The 20,966-nt window shown below is 41.6% G+C and overlaps 1 pseudogene; it reads left to right on the forward strand.

Moving 5' to 3' along the window:
- Window positions 1-1,303: 1,303 nt before the first annotated feature.
- On the forward strand, window positions 1,304-20,471 carry LOC136553289 (MARVEL domain-containing protein 3-like; annotated as a pseudogene).
- Window positions 20,472-20,966: the final 495 nt, after the last annotated feature.

Consider the following 20,966-nt stretch of genomic DNA (forward strand, 5'->3'; position numbering starts at 1 on the left):
TCATTTCAGGGACAGCAGCTCCTCTGTTACCCGCGTGTTACTTACGGGGATTTTTGATTTACCTCTGCCATGGGACTGCACTAAAGGCTACATATCTTAGACCAAACTCACAAATCACTGGTACCCCGAGCTTACTGCTGTGAAAGCCCTTGGAAGGAAAGGGATTTCCTGCTCCCAGCTTTTGTGCAGGACAGTGCCACAACATAGGGAAGCTTTCCAAAGCTCAGTATTAGCTGGGCACGGTGTCATGTTAACACCATCATCCTGTTTCCCAGGCACAGGCTGCTTTTGTGTACAGGACTGCACAACCAACAAGCCATTTGCTGCGATTCCGGTTCAAGAGCCTGTCCAGACTCTCTCCAAAAAGAGATTATAAACACCAACAGAAGGCATCCTGAGGAGACCAGCACATTGTTCCTCTATAAGAGAAACATCACAGGCTGGCAGCAGGGCGACACAGCCCCTGCTGATACACCACAGGGAGGGCTTTCAGCAGAGACCAGGGAAGGAGACTGCATGCATTCAAATGGCTGTTTATCCAAACATGGCTCTGCACCAGAGGAGAGTTTATCTGCTTACCTCCCTGTGTAACCTGTCTAGTGTAACACAGGCCATTCCCACACACCTGCTCCTGGGCACAAGTTTCACCCATTATCTTTTACCTCCTTCCCTTCACCCCCACGAACCCCCCCATTCAGTGGGGCTTTCTGCCCTGAATGCTGCCAGTCAATGGAAGTGGCTTTAGAAGAACAACAAGGCAACCTGTGGGGACATTGAATTTTAACTTTACTTTTATATCCTTGGTGACCAAATTCTTCCTCAGCACTGTAGGGCACAGGGACATTATTTTACTAAATTAAAGAAAGCCCGGGTTGTCGTGTGCTCCCAGACACCAGCCCATCCCCACAAGCCCTTGTTCCTATTCCCTGGGGAGGAGGAAAGGGCAAGGAAGCTGGTGAAAGGTTTGGAGTGCACATGCCATGAGGAGCGCTTGAGGGAGCTGGGGGTGTTTATCCTGGAGAAAAGGAGGCTCAGGGGTGACCTTATCACACTCTACAGCTGCCTGGAAGGAGGGTGTGTAGCCAGGTGGGGGATGGCCTCTTCTCCCACGGAACCAGCGACGGAACAAAAGGACACAGCCTCAGGCTGTGCCAGGTGAGGTTCAGGACATCAGGAAGAATTTCTTCACATGAAGAGTGATTAGACATCTGAATGAGCTGCCCGGGGAGATGGCAGCCTCACCATCCCTGGCGATATTTAAGGAAAGCCTGGACGCGGCACTCAGTGCCATGGTCTGGTTGACATGGCGGGTGTTGGATCGCAGACTGGACTTGATGATCGCAGAGATCTCTGGGTCATTTCCAACCAAACTGACCCTGTGATTTTGTAACTCTGCTCACCTTTCCCGGCTGCCGAGGCAGGAGCGGGCAGGGCCGGCCCGGGCAGGGCAGGCGGGAGGCGGCCGGGCCGGGAGGGCGGTGCCGGCGGCGCCGGGAGCTGCTGCGGGCGGGACGGAGCTCGGCGCTCCCTCAGGTGAGGGCCGGCGGTCGCGGGCCTTGGCCCCGGGGGAGCGAAGGTGCCTGGCGGGAGGTGCCCGGTGTGTTCCGGTGTGTCCCGGGGTAGCGCCCACGCCAGGGCCACCCCCGGGGCGCCACGGGGGTCTCGGGTCGCTGCGGTGGCCCTGCGGCGGCACCTGGAACCTTTCCCTGCGGAATGGCTCCTGCCCTCGGGGGAAGGCGCTGTCTCTTTCCCTCTTAGATGTAAACAGAAATTAATTTATTCATTTATTTTTGTATGTTTATCCTAATTTATCCCATATTTTTATATGTTTATATTTGTTGACTTTATAGCGCCCAAAGGGGATGGAGGAAAGCTATCAGGCCTTGATCAGTGCAAATTAAACCGACTGCAGACACTTCTGCAGGGATGATGAAGGGCTGTGATGAAGGCAAATGAGCCTAAAGATTGCTCAGGTGTTTGAAGTCTGTTTCCCTATTTTACAGGTTTGGGCTTAATCGTATCACACTTGGAAAGATAAAGACACTTTCAGCAAATAACAAACTGGTGGTATTTAATATGGAATTATCCGGGTATAGCTTCTTGCCAGCTTACTTTCAGCCCAGCACAGCTTTGCCTGTACCTGATGTTTATGTAAATCATAGGCAACGTGTGGTGGTGACTCTGCTTACACCCACGGGTGCCCTCCTCTTAGAAACTCCCAGGACAAAGGTCACAGCCTGCTCTTCCAGACTTCCCTGTGCCAGTGGCAGCTGTGTGCACACTCGTGCAGTGCACTGGCACTTGCTGGGCTTAATGCTTTTCCTGAGACACAACATTGCAGAAGACAAGACTCAGTTCTTGGTGGACACGATCTCTTGCCCTGGCAGAAAGGCAGGAGAATCAGAGCAGACCTAGTAAATAAGCTAAGTGCAGTAAATGTCAGGTACAGAAACATTGCACTTACTTGATGAAAAGGAAAAGGTATAGAAAAATTTCCTGCTTTAATGAAGTTACTTTGTAGTTTAAAGGGTTTTACTTCCTTCACTTAAAGAAGTCTGTACCAATTTTGAATCAGCATTTAATGGAAGTGAGTGCTGGTCAATGAATAACTTCTAAGTGGAGCAATAAAATGAACTGGTTTTCTTTCTCTGGCTCAGGAAGTTATTTTAGAAGGAGAGAATACATCTGAGAAACAAGATGTCTCAAGCTGGGAGTCGATACCAAGATAAGCAATACCGGCGCCATGAGAACCATAGATCTGATAGATACAAGGAAGACAGAAGAGCAAGAAAACCATACCCACACAATGCAAGGTATGTCTTTTTTCTCAGAGAAATAGATCACAGCAGGTCTATAATGTCTGCCTTCTCTCTGCTTTTAAATAGGCTTAATTTACAATAGTAAAGAAAGCTTTTACTCAGCTGTGAAAGCGTGAGCATACTGCACGTGGAAGGGAGCTATTTTACACTTAGAAATTTAACCTTTTTTCTTTGTTTTGAGCTGGAGACAGGACAGAAAGGCTGAGTAACACAGGCAGAGATGTGAATTTCCTGGGATGATCTCAATCAGGTTGGGTGACAAGTAGGTGAAATGAGTCTTAGTACAGTTCCTGAAGACACTGGTCAGCAGGTGACAGCAAACTGTGGTTTGCCAAATATGCACTGCTTAAATAAGAATGTTACATGACTGAGACCAGCACAGGGAGACTTTGTGAACTCTCAAGTTGCTGTGAACATGTTCCTGTTAATCTGAAATAAAATTACTTTCAGTAGTCGCTGTCAATAGATGAGTGCTTGTTGAAGTGTCTAAGGCTGTTGGAAGCACTTGAGAGTGGGTCAGCCCCTACCAGCACAATGAGCAGATCAACTAATGGGTTTCCAGTGCCAAATAAACTCTTAGGATATTGCACTTCTCCTTCCAGCCTGGCCTGGCCTGGCTGCAGCACGCTAGATGGGAGCTTAGGCTGTTTTCCTTTTAGGTCATGCCAGTGCATGGCTGCACTGTAGGAGAGAGGTCTGTAGATCCAAACACCACTAGCAAGTTTGCCATAGCAGCAGAGTGTTCATCTTTGCCATTTAGTCTCTGGGGACATGATTGCAGGGGAATTTAAGAATAAAGGCAAACAGAGAGAGGAGATGAATATAATGGAGATTATTGAAAAGCTGAAATACTGAATATCATACTCCCTGATAATATGCATTTTAGTAAGGAAAACAGGATGACAATAAAAGGAGCAGAGGAGAGCACTGTGCGGACTACAAGTAATACTTATGGCTAAGTATAAAACACTTGGATAGCGCTAAAACTATTGCATCGTGAAAGTAGCTAATGAATTTTTTTTCCTGTCTCTCTTAAATTATGAAAAATTTGAGAGAAATTGGAAAAATAACCAGCCTAAGAATCATCCTCAGAAGCTGAATGCCTGTCCTTAGCAAAAGCAGAGCTTGGCAGGCAATATAGTTAAATTATCTTGAATATATTAGAAGTGAGAGCAGCTAATGCCAGTAACACATTAATAGCACAATGGAGAGAAAAAGAAAAAAAACAAAAGGGATGGAGATTTGATGTGGGCTTTTTTTTTCTTTCACGTGTAGCATAATAAAAGCAATGTGTGAAAGGATCCTAGCAATAAATTAAACCACCACTTTTTAATAAAGCACTTCTCTGGATTTCTTGGTTTTGCTGTTAGTTTTATATGTTTGGACTCGTAGATCGAAAATTGATGGATGGACTGTAAAGGTTCACAGACATCCCTGTATCCACCAGGGATTAGAGGAAGGGAAGCTGCAGTTGCAAATCTGTAACAGCCGTGAAGATAATTCTTAGAGTCAAGTCAAGCATCTGGGGGCCATCAGACCCCACTAAAACTGATTGAAAAACTTTTCTGTCAGTTGTTTTGAAGGAGTTTGGCTTAACCTAACAGCATTTCCTCTGCTTGGTTCTCATGGAGTTCTCATGGGTTTTGGTGAAAACTTTGGCTGATTGATCAGAAGACCAGAAGACCCTGTAATGAAATACATGGGAAAAAATTCGTGGAAGCTGTACTTTGGGTGCCTAATACTTTCATCCCTGATGAACTAGACTTTCTAGCCAGAGTATTTCTCTTTCCAAATGCATTTCTGTCTGAAACTCCTACAGCAACCTTCCTCCCAGTGCTGAGGAGAATTACCTAGAATGGTAAAATCCTCAAGGAAAACAGCAGTAAAGGTGGCCAGAAAAGGCCATAGTGAGAAAACAAGGCATCTAAAAAAAGGATTTTTTTCCCCCTAAACATACTCTGCTGCTGAACATTGAGGCAGGAGGGGGAGTTGGTTTGATTTTTTTGTCTTGTTTTGTTTTCTGGCAAGTAACAGGAAACAATAGAGAGAAGCAGCTGCATCAGAAGTACCAAAGGGATTGCTTTCAAGTTACTGGAAGTCTTATAAATCACACAGCTTATTTAATTTATGTGACACAGCTGCACAGGATGCTTTGGTAGTTGCACAAGACACAGGACAGAGGTCAGAAAAATCAGAAATGTTTCAGCCAAATAGAGCTGTTGGCAGCTAAACATGGAGACATTAGCATTGGTCTTGTTATTGATTGTCTTAATTAAAATGTAAGAACTACAAAGAACATGATTTAATGTGGATGAACGAGATAGTATTGAGTCTGGAATTGGATGAAGATAAACTTAGTGAAGTGCAACAATACTAGGAAACAAAACTACAGTTGAAAATGCTGATCTGTGGATAAGAAATTCAAGATAAAAAGGAATACAAAGAAGACTTTTAAAAATAATAATGCTGAATGAGACTTAAAATACCCTTTAATAACAAACTCATCCAGCTGTACCTTGAAAAAGGCAAGCTCCAATTCTTCTTCAAATGAGGGAGAAAATTCCTGTTAGACCACACAAAAAATTTGCAGCCAATGTTTCTTTTAACTTGAGTGTTAGCTCACTTTTAAGGGAAAAATGCACTTTTCCTATAAAATAACCTAAATCTCACCAACTTTAAAAATCATCAGGCTTCAGATATGGAGCTTATGTCATTGCAGAAAACTGGACCATTGTATCAATGAAGAGACTAACTGGAGACAGGAGAAATGGATCTTTTTGGGGAGGAGGGTTGATTTTAGATTCTTCTTCAATTATCTTCAAGGACCTCAAAAATTTGAATAGGCTATTTTTTCCCTAGTTTAAAATCTTTATCTGTTTATTTTAATAGCTTTTATTCTTTTAAAAGATATCTTTGTGAGAGACTTTAGTTGGAAGTACAAACACCCATTAAATAGTTGTGCTACTTTGCGCATTTATTATGCCAAAATCTCTCTCATTTCTATTATTTGGCCTGCTATGGACTAGCTAAATTGTTTGGTTTTCATGAAGCTGTTATTTCCTCTTTTTACCTTTTGCCAGTAAGCTAAACAGTTCAGCCAGCCTACCCAGTGAGTACACTGTTTTCCAAAATAGGACCATTGAATGCAAATATCCTTGTGAACATGGATTTATGCAAGTATTGGGGATATTTGCTTTCAAAACAGGCAAGCAAAAAAAGATCAGATGCCTGTGAAGCAAACTAGTTGCTTCCACTGAGAGGAGCATCTGATAATTTCTCATGTTCTAATGTTCAGGAGGACATTAGAACATTCATTTCTCATGTTCAGGAGAGACTATGACCTAATGTATAACCATCAGTTGTTTACTCCATTGTAGAGATATCCGAGGTGGCCAGCACTCAAGGACTTCTCCTGTTTGCTCAGACCCTTACTCTAAGACCTCAGGAGCAGCACAGGAGTATTTTGGCCCACCACCAGAGTTTTATCCTCCCAAGGAAAGCTTCTCAATGAAGTGTTCAAAGGTATGCACAACAAGAGGTATGTGAGACTCTTATTGCCTGCCATCCACCCCTCTCCTTCCAAGGACTTCTCTTGGATTTGGTTTCTGTGTTTAGAAGCACACCAAAGTAGAACTAGAGGAATATTATAATAAAAGAAAACAAATGGGAAAAAAAAAAAACCTACCAAAAAAAAGGCCACAAGGACTGAGAGAGTTAATGAATGGCATAACTGAGGGTTATGCCATTTTAGACACCTAAAGGCAATATTTATACTGATATTTAGATACTTGAAAATACATCTCTGGGATATGCATCCAGAGCACCAGAGTAGGTCATGTGTGTAATCAACCAGTCTGTGCAACAAGAGTTAGCCTTTGGGATTTAGGAATAAAATAGACATTTACATCTGTGAGCAGTTTAGAGATGGCTGTTGAAGGTTTGATGATAATTTGTTTCCCAATCATTCTTCTCACACTTTTTATCAATTCTGGATTTACTCCACTTATCACTCATACATCTTTATTAAGCATCATTGCGGGAGACAAAATTTTTTTCTGGACATGAATCCAGTTAAACAGTTTTGGAGAAATAATTTGGGTTTTTCTTAGGAAGAAAGCAACTGCAACAAGGACAGAAATGAGCCTTAATGTGGGAGGAAATCAGCCTTAGTAAACTCATTCCTGTAAACTGAAAAAAAGAAGTCATTAAAATATTCATTACCCTTGAAAGTTTTCCCTCTTTCAGGGCACTGATCATTCTCACCTTGTCTGTAGGAAAGCTCCACTGCAGTCTGAGTTGAATTTGCAGCTAGGTGCAAAATCTTTGGCTGATGTCTATAAATAGATTTTCAGTGTCCTCCAGTAGAGAAAAGTGAAGAGATTAGCTGTTGGAAGTAAATTAAAGCACAGAATGTTAGATTATTTCTTCACTCCATGTAGGAAAGTTAAGTAGCACAATTGATTTAATATTTCTCTGTATGTGGATTTGTGAACAATTTTAAGAGTGAGATGAACTATTTTGTCTTAAAAATATGTTATGTGTATTAGTATTCAGTTTGTTTTTCATCTTCAGATGTAACTGCAAACATTAGTAAAGGTTTAATGACATGAAGGCATACTGATATTTTATCCATGATAAAATTGTATCATCAGTTTCTTCTTTAAACAAACTGAATTATTTTAACTTGTCTGAAAAGCTGCATAAAACTCCATGCCCTATTTTATCACAGCTTTAGAAAAATGGAGTGGCAAGTTAGTTTTAGTTTCCAGTTTCACTGATTGCTTGGACTTATGGATAGCTTAATGTGAATATCTGGGGCTTTTTCCCCCTGCATTTGCTTTTCATTACTTCAGTGCATTAAACATAATTAAGATTTTTTGAATGTCCTAGTTTTGGATACATCAGTTGACAATGATGATTTTACTCCCACCCCTCCCCCAAGTATTGCTCAGTGTTTTCCAAAAATTTCATGTCTGAGCTTGCAGTGGAGGAGGGAAAAGAGATCATGCAGAAAATAAACCTTTTTATTATCAATCTTATTTCAAAAAATGAAAATATATTGAAGGTTGATAAAATTATGAGAATCTTACTACCCTGTTTAGTTTTTGGAAGTACCAAGATTTAGCAGACTTTACTAGAATTGTTTTGCAGAACTGTGTATTCCCTGCAGTTATGGTAGATGCTGTAAATGAACAACATGGATTGTTTACTAAGAAGTCAGTACATGGGAGCTGCAACACTTTAGAGCATGAAAAATTCCTCTAAATACTTATTAACCGTCTCCTTCTTTTGCCAATGATTTATCAGCACTCTGGTGAAATTTCCCCTTCCCAATCACCATAATTTTAAAATAAACTAGACTCAAACAAGACTGGGAAATCAAGTGATGAAACACAATCTTTCCCAAAGCAACAACTGAAATGTGAACCTTAGTTTCTGACTGTCCACCAAGTAGTTGAGCTTTGGGGCTTTTATCTTTTGCCTAGCACACCTAGGTTATGTTCTTTATGCATTTTGAGCTGTTTAGCAAACTAGAGAGGAATTCTATACAACCAGAGCTCTGAATAGTATTTGCTTCACCCAGATAGTTCCTCCTTCATCCATGTTTTTACCAGCTATATCCCAAAAAACACAAGCTGAATTTGAGAAATAAGAGGCTGGATTTTTTAGGGATCCTTTAAACAGCTTAGGACCTTAGAATGCTTTTGAACCTCATTCTCCTGTCTTTGTTATTACCCCCATCCCTCCTGCCCCTTTTTTTTCCCCCCCCACAACCACATTTGGACAATAAACCCAGCCCAAATATAGTGGAAGAAAAAACTGATACTGACCCCTTTTGCTGATAGGAACATTTGATACCATCTAAGAAACTTCAAAACATTCTGCTCTTTTTTAATCCTTTCATCTTGAAAACAGAAGGGGAAAAAAAGTCTGTTAAAACGTTCTGTGAGGGATACCTATTCAAAGCCATTCAAGTGGTATCACAGGTATAGCAGTGCTGGATCATACAAGGCACTTCATCACTCTTCCCCCCAAAAAATGGACTAAAGTACAAACTTAGGAGGACCATCAAAGTTTGGACCAGTAGAGAGTAAGTTGTCTTCTGGAATAGACTCCAGACTTTGGATTGGTGGAATTTCCTGAATTGGAAGACTGCACTCACATCTGTTGTGTTTAATACCTCTTTACAGGCCTATGAAATTGGTTTAATTCTCTGCTGAATCGCTTTTTTAAATGTTTGACCTTCACATTACCTTAAGATAAGGAGTTCCAGAGTTTCACTTGAAGTACTACTGTTTCATTCCTTAAAATGTTTAAAAGAAGGTGTTTCTGATTCTGATGGTATTCTAAATATGTTGTGATAATCTCATCTATTCAGCTTCTCTATGAGATTTATGGTTTTAGAACGAAGTCTTCCCTTTTTCCCTGTGCCCCTATTGCTTCTTCACAGATTGAACAATAGCCAGCTTTGGTCAGTTTTCCAGTCTTATACCTTTTCCTGGTCTATCACATCTTTTTGAGATAGGCTGACCAGAAATGCAGTAAAAATTCCCTATAAATTCCAGAAAGAATCAGACATCTGCCTAAAGGCTCTGGTTCTGTAATCCTATTCTAATGCTTCCTACCTTTTGTGTGGTGTTTGACTATCAGTGAACACTGAGCTGATGTCTTCAAAGAAAGCTACCTGAGATGGAAATGCTTTGTTCAGAACCCATCTGCCTGCTCCACAGGGGCAGTGGTTGTTTGTGGGTATTTCTGTACAACCATGAGGTGGAGGTTGCTTATTAAACACTGATTTCATTAATTGCTCATTCAAAGCTTGAGCTCTTAGCAGCCCACCAATTTTACTGTTGGCAAGCATGAAGAAATTTTTATGATTATTTTTATTAAAGCAGACTTCACCATCTCAGTTTTCAATCTTTTCAGTTCATTAGTCTGTGCATCCACCATGGTATTTTGGTATGTAGTTTTGAGCTGAACATGCTTGGAACCTCCACTTGCAGGTCTTTGGGCCATATTGCAGAGCAGACCCAGGGTGCACAAACTGTATTTTCTCTGGATAAAACTAAATGAAAGGGTGAGCTGTAACTACTAGCAGGCACTCTGTCCTTTGGAACAAACTAGAGCCAAAATGAGGTACTTCTCTCTCCCCAGAAAATGCCTGTCCTGTAGTCCCTGTGTCTTCAACAAGATTTGCAACTCTGCAAATCCCCTCCCACTGCACTGCCAACATGGGCACACTGGTGAGAGGCAGCACAAACCAGAGATTACTCCCTTAACTCTAGTTGCCTGAAAACTGGCTGTTTCCTTTTTACAATCCTTTAACCACTGCTAACCAGTGAAATGATTGTTTATCTCACAGGAGCTTGGGTCATTTAAGCTTGTGTCATTTCTTCATATATCTGCTGATTCTTTTAAGTGACTTCCCTATAAAACTCTTGACTATTCCCTGCTATGCTGTCTTTATGTCTAGTTTCTATATGTTGGGTAATTTTACATAGGAAAGCTACACTTGTGGGCCTGCAGATTACAGATCAAAAGGCTGTGGAAACAAGTGTGCCACCTTCTGTTTCTGCAGTAGTGAACAGATTGAGGGGACAGCTTATGGACTTATCAAACTGCCTAGATGCACTATATAATTTATGGGAAATTGAAATAAACTGTGATAAAGACAAACCTTTCATTAACTAAGGAACTGCTGCTTGCAATAGCTATTTCTTACTGCTTACACACAATATGTTACATATGCCATTGAAAGCAGCACATGTTGAAAACAACAAGAGTTTTTTGACCTGGGGATCCTTAAGGCTGAAATTCTGTGTCAGAAGGAAGCATTCAATTTGCTTTTCACAGTGCAAGTAAAATTTATGTAGTTCTCTCTTATATATAGAAAACCTAAATTAGTAACCATTTTGCCTTTCAAATAACTCCCCTAGATATATTTAAAATATAACCAGATTCAGTGCTTTTGTTTAGCAGATGGAATGAAAAAAGTGTTCAAGGTTGGCTGCCATCCTTCACCTCAGTGAGAGGAAAATCTGAGTTGAACCCAGGAGTGAATTGCTGATAATAAATTGGTCTCAGATATTTGGTCACTTAACCTTCAAAACTTTTAATTTTCTTTTTATTATATTTATTATATTGGTGTGAAAGAAGTGGAGCAATGCAATTCTTGGATAATGACTCCTGTAGTTTTGCTTAAACAGAGAACATAAAATTAAGTTTCTGTTATCTTTGGTCAGTATGTGAAAATTACTTGTGCTTTTGCTTTCTATAGAATTGTACTCTGCTGGTCATGATTCCTGAGCAAATAACTTTTTTTTTTTTTTTTAATTTTTCAACCCATTTGGCCTTTAAGGGAGACAACACTGAAAAGGTTACGAAACAGTTTGTGAGGGAGCAAGTATAATTGAATCCCTGTTTTTTGCTGCTATGAATACAGCTTTGCTCCTTGAATAGTGTTAGATTTCTTAAGCATATTGTAGGCACTTCTAAACAATCATGCCTTTAGCCTACATTCTAACATCCACAATTGTTAAAACCTTCAGACCAATTTCCTCTCAGAAAAAGACAGCATTATGGTTTGTAACAACATGAAAAGTCTCCAATTTCAAGCATAGCCAGGAGGAAATATCAAACTGAATTTCTTTGGAGGAGGAAATAGAATTAGGGAGTAACAATGACTTTCTCCAGGATACATTCATGCACTAACAAGCCGGCATTAATTCAAATGTAAACATCTATAAGCTTTTGTTTTTACAAAACACAGTCAGTTTTTTTTCCCCTATAGCTATGCATGCTGGGAAATACTCATAGACTAGGAAAAAATACTGAGATGAAAAGCTAGCCAAGACACAGGGTTCACACTAATAAAAACTTGCTTTGAGTTATGCCATTGTTCTCAGCCATAATGCTGCTGTTGTTTCTTGTGTTGTGTTGTGATAATGTTCCTCTTGGAGTCAGACATGGGAGCAGGAGGGGGAAAACATTTTGTGGAGGATTGGTATCACTTCCAGTGCTGTGGAGATGTTGGGGGAGAATAGTGGTCTGCAAGAGGCATTGGACTGAAGTAAAGAAATATCCTGTAGCTTCAGGGATGCACAGCCGAAAACACTGAAGGGTCATTAAATGTGCATAGTGCAGGTAACTCTGTGTGTGAAAACAAGCATTTGATAAGTACATTCTGCAGCATGTTGCATCTTTTTGGCAATGCAGGACACCTATATTCCTGTGAGAGCGCTCAACAGGATTGGAAACTATTGTGTTTTGTAGTCACCATCTTCACATTTTGCCCCCACAGTGTGCTGTGCTTAGTTCCTTTAAATTGTGCCCAAAGCTGCTGTACACTGTTCCTGTGGCAGTTAATTTCCATATATTTCTGCCTAAGAAGGGAGCACTAAGGTCCCCTATAATCTCATTGTAATTAGACAGCTTTCCCTTCTATCTTTTACAAAGTATATTTTAAATACAGCGTGACTAACAGGCTGAAGTTGCCATCAAGTTTTTTAATCTTGTAATTGTGAAGACAGATGATATTAATAGTGGGAATTGGATGGAGCTGTGCAGATTAAAATAATCCCAGTTATTCAAAATGCTTAATTAAAGCAGCAGAGTAACAAGATACAGCAGCAGAGCTGCAGGTAACCTTCCTTCCTGTTCTGCTGTTAAAGTATTTCATTTGGAGCTCAGTCCTCTTTACTGTGAAATGCAAACAGCCTTGAGCAGTTGGCTCTATAAAAACACTCAGGAGAGCTACACTACTTGCAGATGCCAAATCCTACCTTTAGCAAACTGTTGCCTTGCCAACACTCGGGACTTCACTCTGCCCACGTTTTCATATGAAATTATTTTTATCCACCTTTTGGCATTGTGCTAACATGTACACAATTGTTTTTAGAGAAGAGAGAGCTGCAACTGAGAGGACTCACTAAAGTTGGCAGGGGAAGATACTGGCAAAGTTGCTGTTAGCTGTTAGGTGTGTGTTAGACTCCAGTCCATGCTTCCCATACTAGCAAATCTTAGTTAGGTTTGCTTGCTGCCATTACAGAAGAAGAGTTACACCATCTTTCCTGTGAGAGAACCAGGTTTGTCTTCCCTACCTCTGACCCAAATTATGGGAACAAAGGGAAACTCTTGTCTTTAAAAAGTGGCTCACAAAGCCAATTGATACAGCAGACAGACTATCTATTGAATGTAGCTCTATTTCTTGAGCAAGTGATCCTAGCTCTCTTAAAGGAGAAAAATCTACCCAGACAGGAATGTTGCTCACCAAGTGTGACAACGTACAATTAGGGAAGTGAATGAGAAGCTCGGGTTCACAGGTGCCTCCAACCTGACCCACCTTCAGCCAGGCTATGATTACTTAAAGAGCAATAACACCCCAATCTTTGTACTTTCTAAAGGTGGCTCAGTTTCAGTTCAAACAGAGGGAGTGGCCATGGAAAGTTGGCTTACGGAACAAGAGCGTTTCATTGTTTTCTGAACTCCTTTTAAAAAAACTCCTGCAAGCTGGTTTCAATACCAAGACACTTGTTTACTACTTGAAAGAACTATTGGCACATTACAAAAAAAGGGATAAAAAAGGCCATTTCCTGAAATGTAGAATGGGAGGTGACCATACAGAGACCTACCAGTGCTACAAATAGAATACAGCCTTTTACAGTTGTTATATTTGAGCAGTACTGTCAAATACTACAGTTTAAAGCAAGATCTTTTGCTTCCCACCCTCTCCAAAATTAGGAGAGATGACTCATGCTCAATTAGCAGGAGAGAAATCAAGGCCATTCTAGAAGTGATGCTTTAAAGAACTACTGGGTACAAGTAAACCATAGCTGTTGTTCCCAGGCAAGGGCTGGGTTGTATTGAAACTGTCTTACAGTGGTGGGAAAATATGGGGATAGAGGATGATGCAGTAATTCTACAATTTAAGTCCACCCTTTCCTGTGAAAATTGGACAGCACTTTTTAGAGGATGGGAAGTTATTCAGCAGAAAGAATAGAGCAGGTGGGATAGTTGTTCTTTAAGGGAAGAGGATACACAGAAAAAACAGGATAATACATTTGGATCTGAGCACTCTGTGAATGCAAGACTTCTCTGAGTCATTAAAACCAAGGCTGGTCATCCTTTGAGATTTCCTAACAGAGTGATTATCTTGACTAAAGAGACACAAATTATTAAAAAGTAATAATAAAGTTTTTCTAGAGCACATAAATAATTTAATTTTCCCAGTTTTAAACTATTTTTTCAGTGATTTCCAGTAAGATGGCTATCTCAAATGAGCATAAGTGTGTTGGGCACATCCGTGCAATTTAAATGCATTTGGCTCTGAGTATGCACATCCCTTGGGTCCTCTGAAAAGCCAAGATTTTGTTGGTGTTACATTGCCTAATTCTTGTGTTTTAGGGTTGGGTTGTTTTTTTTTGCCTTTGATTTTAGCATGACTAAATGAAAGCTAAGTCCCACCACTGGCTGAAGAACAGAGAGACCTGCAAAAATAATAGTGGTATGGGGGCTTGTGGGGCATTTCTTTGTTTATGAAAAAGCTGTGTATTGCCCTTATTCTGCTTTAGTGAAGCTGGTTGAATTCTTGTTACTGGTTTCAGTAAGATCTTATTTTTTGCATAAAGGAAATAATACTGTTAGAAAGGTATTAAACATCTTTGCATCCAGATTTTATAGCTTTGATCTCTTGCAACTGTTGTCTTCATTTCTTTTTCCTTGTTCAGTTCTCCTCCTCTGTTTTGGTTTCTCCCCATTTCTGTCACATTTTGTCCCCTTCCAAAAGCAGAGCCAAACCCTGCTTTACTTAGAAATTTTCTCCCCTTCTCCTTATCTTTTTCCTCCTGCTACCAACTCAGTTTAGCAGAGGGGTGACCGAAGCTGCATTGAGCTGTGCCTTCAGTCTCTGGGGAATGCCAAACCTGCACTGGCAAGAGATGTTCTCCCTTTGAGATCCTTTTCAGGACTGACTGCTGCTTTTGTAAGTCGCTATATATGTTCAAAATACTTGTCTTCTCCTTTTTGAGGGGTAAAAGATAAAACATAAAGATTACCTCTGAAAAGCAGAAAGCTTTTACCGAAACAGGGGGTGGGGGAAAAGAAACAAAATACAGCTTGCAGTGAAAAAGGCTTGGAGAAGGATTTCTTATGTGTGTTGTAGCTTCTAACTCCTCTCTTCCCTTCTCCTGGAGCGACCCCTAATGGGATGTGACATGGGTACCACTGACCTGTGTGTCACCAGCCCTGCCACTGAGACGCAGGTGTCCAAGGGTGGCAGCCACACATCCCTAGGGCTGCCCCTGGGTCCTGCTGGTCCCAGTGGTATGTGGTCTGCAAAGGAAGCAGAGGGAGAAGGCAAGCCAAAATGGAGAATGGTAGACATAGAATATTCTGGAAGTACACAGTGATGTTCACTGAAGAGGAGGGAATGATACAAAAAGAGACAGGAGGAGGAGTCCATGTGCATTCAGCAAAGGAAGAAGGTGACTTCTGTTCCAGATACAGTGGAGGGAGACACTTTGAAGGCCTTTTCCATTAGTATGGCCCTCATGGAATCAGGGGAGTTCAAGTGAAAGAGTCAGAACTGTCTGTCCTGCAAATTCATTTATGGCAGCTGCAGAAACAGAGGTACAAGCAAGAATTGACCATTCTCCTTTATGTACACGTGTATACACACACCATGACTCCCACACCTGAACATCAGAGCTATCCTGCCAGAGTGCCTGGATGGAAATTCCTCTTTAGGGCTTCTGACATGAGACTTGAGTGCACAGCTGAGTTGCTGGGTACCACATATTCAGCCACAGTGTGGTCTTATGAGGCAGAGTATGTGGATTTAACAGCTCACCTCACCTGAGAAGGGGAGTTTCTGGTCCTTCTCTGGTCCTGGCTGTTACTGCCCTTGCTAAACTCATGCCAACACAATTGCTCATCAGATATGCTGTGAGTCACCTCAAGAGGCTAAAGTTGCAGAACAAAACCAAGAAAATAGTTAAATAGTTTCCTGCTATTTTAATTTATTTGAACAGCTCTTAGAAGGGCCTAATGTGGAGGTAAGAGAGAAAAGTAGTGACTGCCCAGCCAAGAGTGGGAGCTGTTAAAGTCAGCTGCCTGTGGGTCTGTACCCTTAACCAGCCCACCTGTCAGTTTTGCTGGATGGTCAGGCCCACATTTGATAGAAGATAAAACCATTGTTCAATGGGTTGATGCCATGGAAATATCCCAGCAAGGGAAAGAAAAAGTGAATAGTACATAAATAGTATAAATTGGAAGGCTATATCATTGGTTATAGCAGGAAGCATACTTACAGCAAAAGACAACTGCAATCAAGCAAAATTAACAACTAGGATACATTGAAGTTACTGTCCACTGCAGATTTAGATTTCATGGAACTTAATGAAACAATTCTCTGGAAATCTCTGGAACACCCACTTCTAGATTGCAGCCCTTCTCCTCACCTTCAGTGCTGAAAAGCAGTGCAGGAAAGAGGCATAGGAAAGGAAATAGCAATCCAGGAGCCCTGACAGGACTCCTGTAACTTATTCAGTAAGGAGAGGGTTAGTTCCTAAAGCCAACTGTTGACTGTGCTGATCTTAATACAAATACAAATGTGCTGATTTTAATACAAATGAGTAACATTTTAGGTAAATCCAAAGATGTTGAACCTGAGAAAGGGAAAAAAATAAGTAAACCAATAGAATTCTGAGTTGTTCAGACCTTTGGTTATTTTACACTTAAATCTTGCAATGCATTCATTGTTGCATGGGATTAGGGAATTACTGTAAAGATAAGCAACTTCCCTATAGGAAGATCTTTTGGTTTCTGCAGATATAACTTCAAGATGACATGGCTAACTGGCCTGTGAAAGCAGAAATGGCAGGGCAGACTCGGAAGCCTGGCTTGTAACTCAGTCCTTTCCACCAGCAGCACACTGCTTGACACAGGTCACTGCTAGGATGTGTGTGACCATACCTTGGCAGAGCTAAAATTCAAAACTTATGTGTCTTTTTATTCCTTACTTCTCAAATCTGTCTCTATCCTGTTATGCTAGTAGGATTTTGTATCAGCTTGGAACTATCACAGATTAGGGCTGCAAAAGGCTTTTAGGGTTACAGGGTTGGAACATACTGTAAGGATTAATATTTCCATCAAAGCCCTGATGATTATACAACGTCTTAGGCATTTCCACTAATTGTCTGCTATGTTTATAAACCCAGCTGGCTGTCATCATGGACCTGTAATTCATTCTACATACTGCTTATCATTTTTAAATTGTCTTTAGTACAGGAGGCTTTGTTCTTGCACTTTCTTTTAAAAAACCGAAGTTAATGCAAAGGATACAAGTGATTGGTGAAGTAGCTACTGCTGAACCTCTCTCCATTGTTTAGTCACTCTAATCAATTCTACAGCAGGCATGTGTCAAAATTGTGCAGGTACATACAAAACCTGTCCAGTCTGAAAGCCCTGCCTAAGGAAATTTTTCAGGAATGCCTTTAAAGCATCTACTGCTGTGGTTAAAAATACAGTAGACCTGCACTGATCACATTTGTCATCCCGTTATCAGTCAGCTCAGCAAAGTTAAGGGGTGGCGTACAGAATGTGTGTGAACACACAGAAAATTTTGGAGCAGCATCAGTGAGGATTGGGGTCAGTTATAAATGTGGGGAGGTTAGCAGCAGGCAGTGACTACTTTGAGAACAGAAAATTGCCTTTTCCAAAGCTCAGCAAGGTGAGGTAGAGGAAAAGTTGATGCTTGGCAGGTCAGGGGGCCTCAGTACACACAGATGAAAAGGAAATTCTGAAGTCAGCAGCTGACTGATCATGAGTTCCCAACTACCAAGTAGCCAAACATACTTAAAATTTATGTTTCCCTTAATCAAATGGTCTTTCCTCCATGTAGACTTGTAAGAACTGTTTCCTGCTGGAGCATCTATGAAATCACTTGTCATCTCAGCCTTTAGAAAGGGAAGTGCCCTCCTGCATCCAACACTGTCACACTTTCTAAGGGCCCTGAGGATCTAAGCTGACTCCCTGTATTTGGAAGGCATAATGTACAACTCAACTGAGTAGACAAAAAAAAACCCCCACCTGACTGAGTTCCAATTAATGTTCTGCACAGCTACTACTCTTTCAAAATACTGTGAACAATCCTAGTAAAGTGATAACTCTTTACCTATTAAAAATGACAAGTCTTTTGGCTGCATTATTTGACTTTGGCACAATAAGTTCCCAATCATAACTCTGGGGCCAAAAGTTAAATTTCTCTCTAATTGTGTTTAGCTCCACAAATACCTCCTTTGAAATACTTGAAGCCTCCTGAAGAGATTTGGTAACCAGCACAGTTATTGCCCTGCTTCACAGAAATGGTTGTGCAGAAGGGTCAAAGAAAAGGCGCGCTGCCATGCAGAAATCAGCATCACCTCTGAAGAACACATACACAGAACTGCTCACTTGGTTCCTCTTGAACAAGGAGAAAATTTTTGTGTGCTCTAACACTACCTTCCTGTGCAGAGCAAGTGGCAGCAGGAAAGGACTCATTACCTTAGCCCTCTGTGGAGGGAGTAAGAAGGGACAGAATGAGAATATCTGATAATCCTTCACTGTGGCTGTCACTGGCTTTCTTTGGTTAGAAGGGTCTGGCAACACAAGAGACGAATTTGTTTAATTCCCTTGTGTTACTGCTTCAGCCCTTCCTTTTCAAGCCCATACAGCCTTGACAACAACTGAGCCATTGCTCAAGAGGGAAATGCCATGTGGATCAGCACTAGTAGCATAAAATGAAAGTCTGTGTGCAAACCACAGATCCTGCTCCGCTTTAAAGACAAATATAGGACCACTGTGTCAAGCATCTTACATTTTTGGCTGTCAGACAGCAATGGAATAATAAGATTTACAATTCTTTAATTAACTTCAGAACTTTGGAGCAATATGCCTGACACGCTAAGGGTTTTCATTTCCCCAATAGGCAACTCTAGCTGTGCTACGTTTCACCATCCGTCATGTTTACTAATCTTAGTCTGACCCCTAGTGAGCTGTCACAGAATAATCAGATTTATCAAACATGAGGCAGCTTCCTGAGAGGCTGCAACCACAAAAATAAGTAATTTCTGCCCTTTTCAGTTCTGGGTTTTGTCTGTATTTTTTCCCTTAAAGATACCTGGTTACTATTACTAGTAGCCTAACATAAGAAAAAGTGAAGAGCCGACTCAGAAGTTGTAAGGCTTTCTTCTGAAGGTCAGGGTGTGAAAGAGTGCATATGACCTAGTATCAAATTCACTTAATTTATTTCTGCATACAAGGTGGGTTTTGCTTCCTTACCCTCCTTCTTTTTTGGGTTTTTTTCTTTTTGTGCAATCAGAAACTCCTTCAGAGTTACGAGTGATTTTTGTCTCTGAAGGAGATAAAGTGCAAGTTGCATCTGGTTAGATAGTAAGTTTAAATTAACAAATACCTTCACAGAAAAAAAAAAGGTGTAAGTTAAAGTAGTAAACGTGTTTTGAAGGACTGAAGTAACTTGCACGATTTTTTAAACTGTTAGAAGCTTCTAGGTTTTTGTCAGCATCAACCTCAGCATTTTGTTCATACTGGATATTTCTTGCTCAGTGTGTTTATGCCAAGTAGTTACAGGCCAAAATATAATCGCTGTGCGCTTGCCTTGGCAGTAACACAAGCACTGTAAAATTTTTATGGATTTTTTTTCACTGCATGAAGATCCATCTATCAAGCACACTGACAAATTAAAAAAAGTAATTTGCCCAGCCTCCAAAATGTACCCGCGAGAGTTCAAGCTTCTCTTTTTTTTTTTTTTTCCCAAGTACTTTTCTGTAGCTGTAGCCAAGAGGAATATCTCAGTATTAGTACTCTCTGCCTATGGTTTTGGTGTACTTCTGTCACCCACCGTTTGCACAAGATGTGGTTTTGACATCTATTTGCATTGTTGTGCTCCTTCCAGGCATTTTGAAGTTCGTGGAAATCACGGTTAACCTCCTGGTGCTGATTTGTGTGGGCGCTTCCCAAGCCTCTGTTGCAGGCTTCACATCCCTCGGAGGCTTTGGATCCTTTAACCTGAATTCAGCCTACAGCCCCTTTGAGGGCACGGAGCTGCGGGAGGTGAGGGACCTGGACATGCAGTTCACCCAGATGAGAGCCCCTTGCGTGTACGGCGGAGTGGCCTTCAGCTTGACAGCGGCCACGCTCACCCTCGTCTTCCTCGTCGTGGGGGCAAAACCCATCCATCAGCTCCGGATGGGGCTGCTGGTAGGCGAATGTGCCTTCAGCCTGCTGGCTGGCCTGGCGTACCTGGCGGCCGTGGGGCTCTACCTGCACTTTGTCAGGCAGGTGAACGCCACCGAGGTGTGCAGGCGGCGCGAGCGGCTCTACGCGCGCCGTGGCTACACCTCCATGAACTGCGACGTGCAGGGCGGCGACGCAGCCGTCGGCCTCTTCGGGGTCGTGGCTTCCTGCCTGTACTTTGCCAGCTTTGTGCTCTGCATCCTCGCTATCCGCACCGTCCGGGCCTTCCAGAGCCACGCAGCCAAGGCTCAGCACAGCCCCAAAGGCAGCCTTAGAGACAGAAGCGTCAGAAACCACCACGCCGTGCACAGGACCTCTGAAAGCTCCCACAGCGTCCAGGCTCTTGCCACGTTAGTGTGAAATCAGCTCTGGGACTGTGCCAGAGAGCTGAGGAAGGATGGACACTCACAAACAGGCAGCCAGCCCACAGTATATTTTCCTACAAGGTGCTGAAGTGTGTATTGAATCACCAATTGTAACCATACTGCTACAACATGATGTAATAAAATCGACATTGAGTGACTGTTTTAACAAGGATTTGTGCACCGGTCTCTCAAGCTGGACTCCTGCATTTAAAATGTGTTTCATTGTAATGTTTTCATCCTGCACAGAGCAAATCCAAACAGCAGTGGGCTTTTAACAGGTTACAACTGCGTCGCTGCCAAACTTGAGCTAACAACCACTTCTTTCCCTCTCCCATGACATAGGGAATTGAACACACAGCTAGAATGGGCAGCTTTCAACAGATCCTGTGTCTGCTGTGTGTCATGTTCCTTTATCCTACAGTGCTTACAAAGCAAAGAACACCCGAGTGCTTCTCTGACTCCTGTCCGAAGTTACATTTGTAACCTTTTT

Source organism: Molothrus aeneus, chromosome 1 (genome assembly GCF_037042795.1).
Source record: "Molothrus aeneus isolate 106 chromosome 1, BPBGC_Maene_1.0, whole genome shotgun sequence".
Lineage (NCBI taxonomy): Eukaryota > Metazoa > Chordata > Aves > Passeriformes > Icteridae > Molothrus > Molothrus aeneus.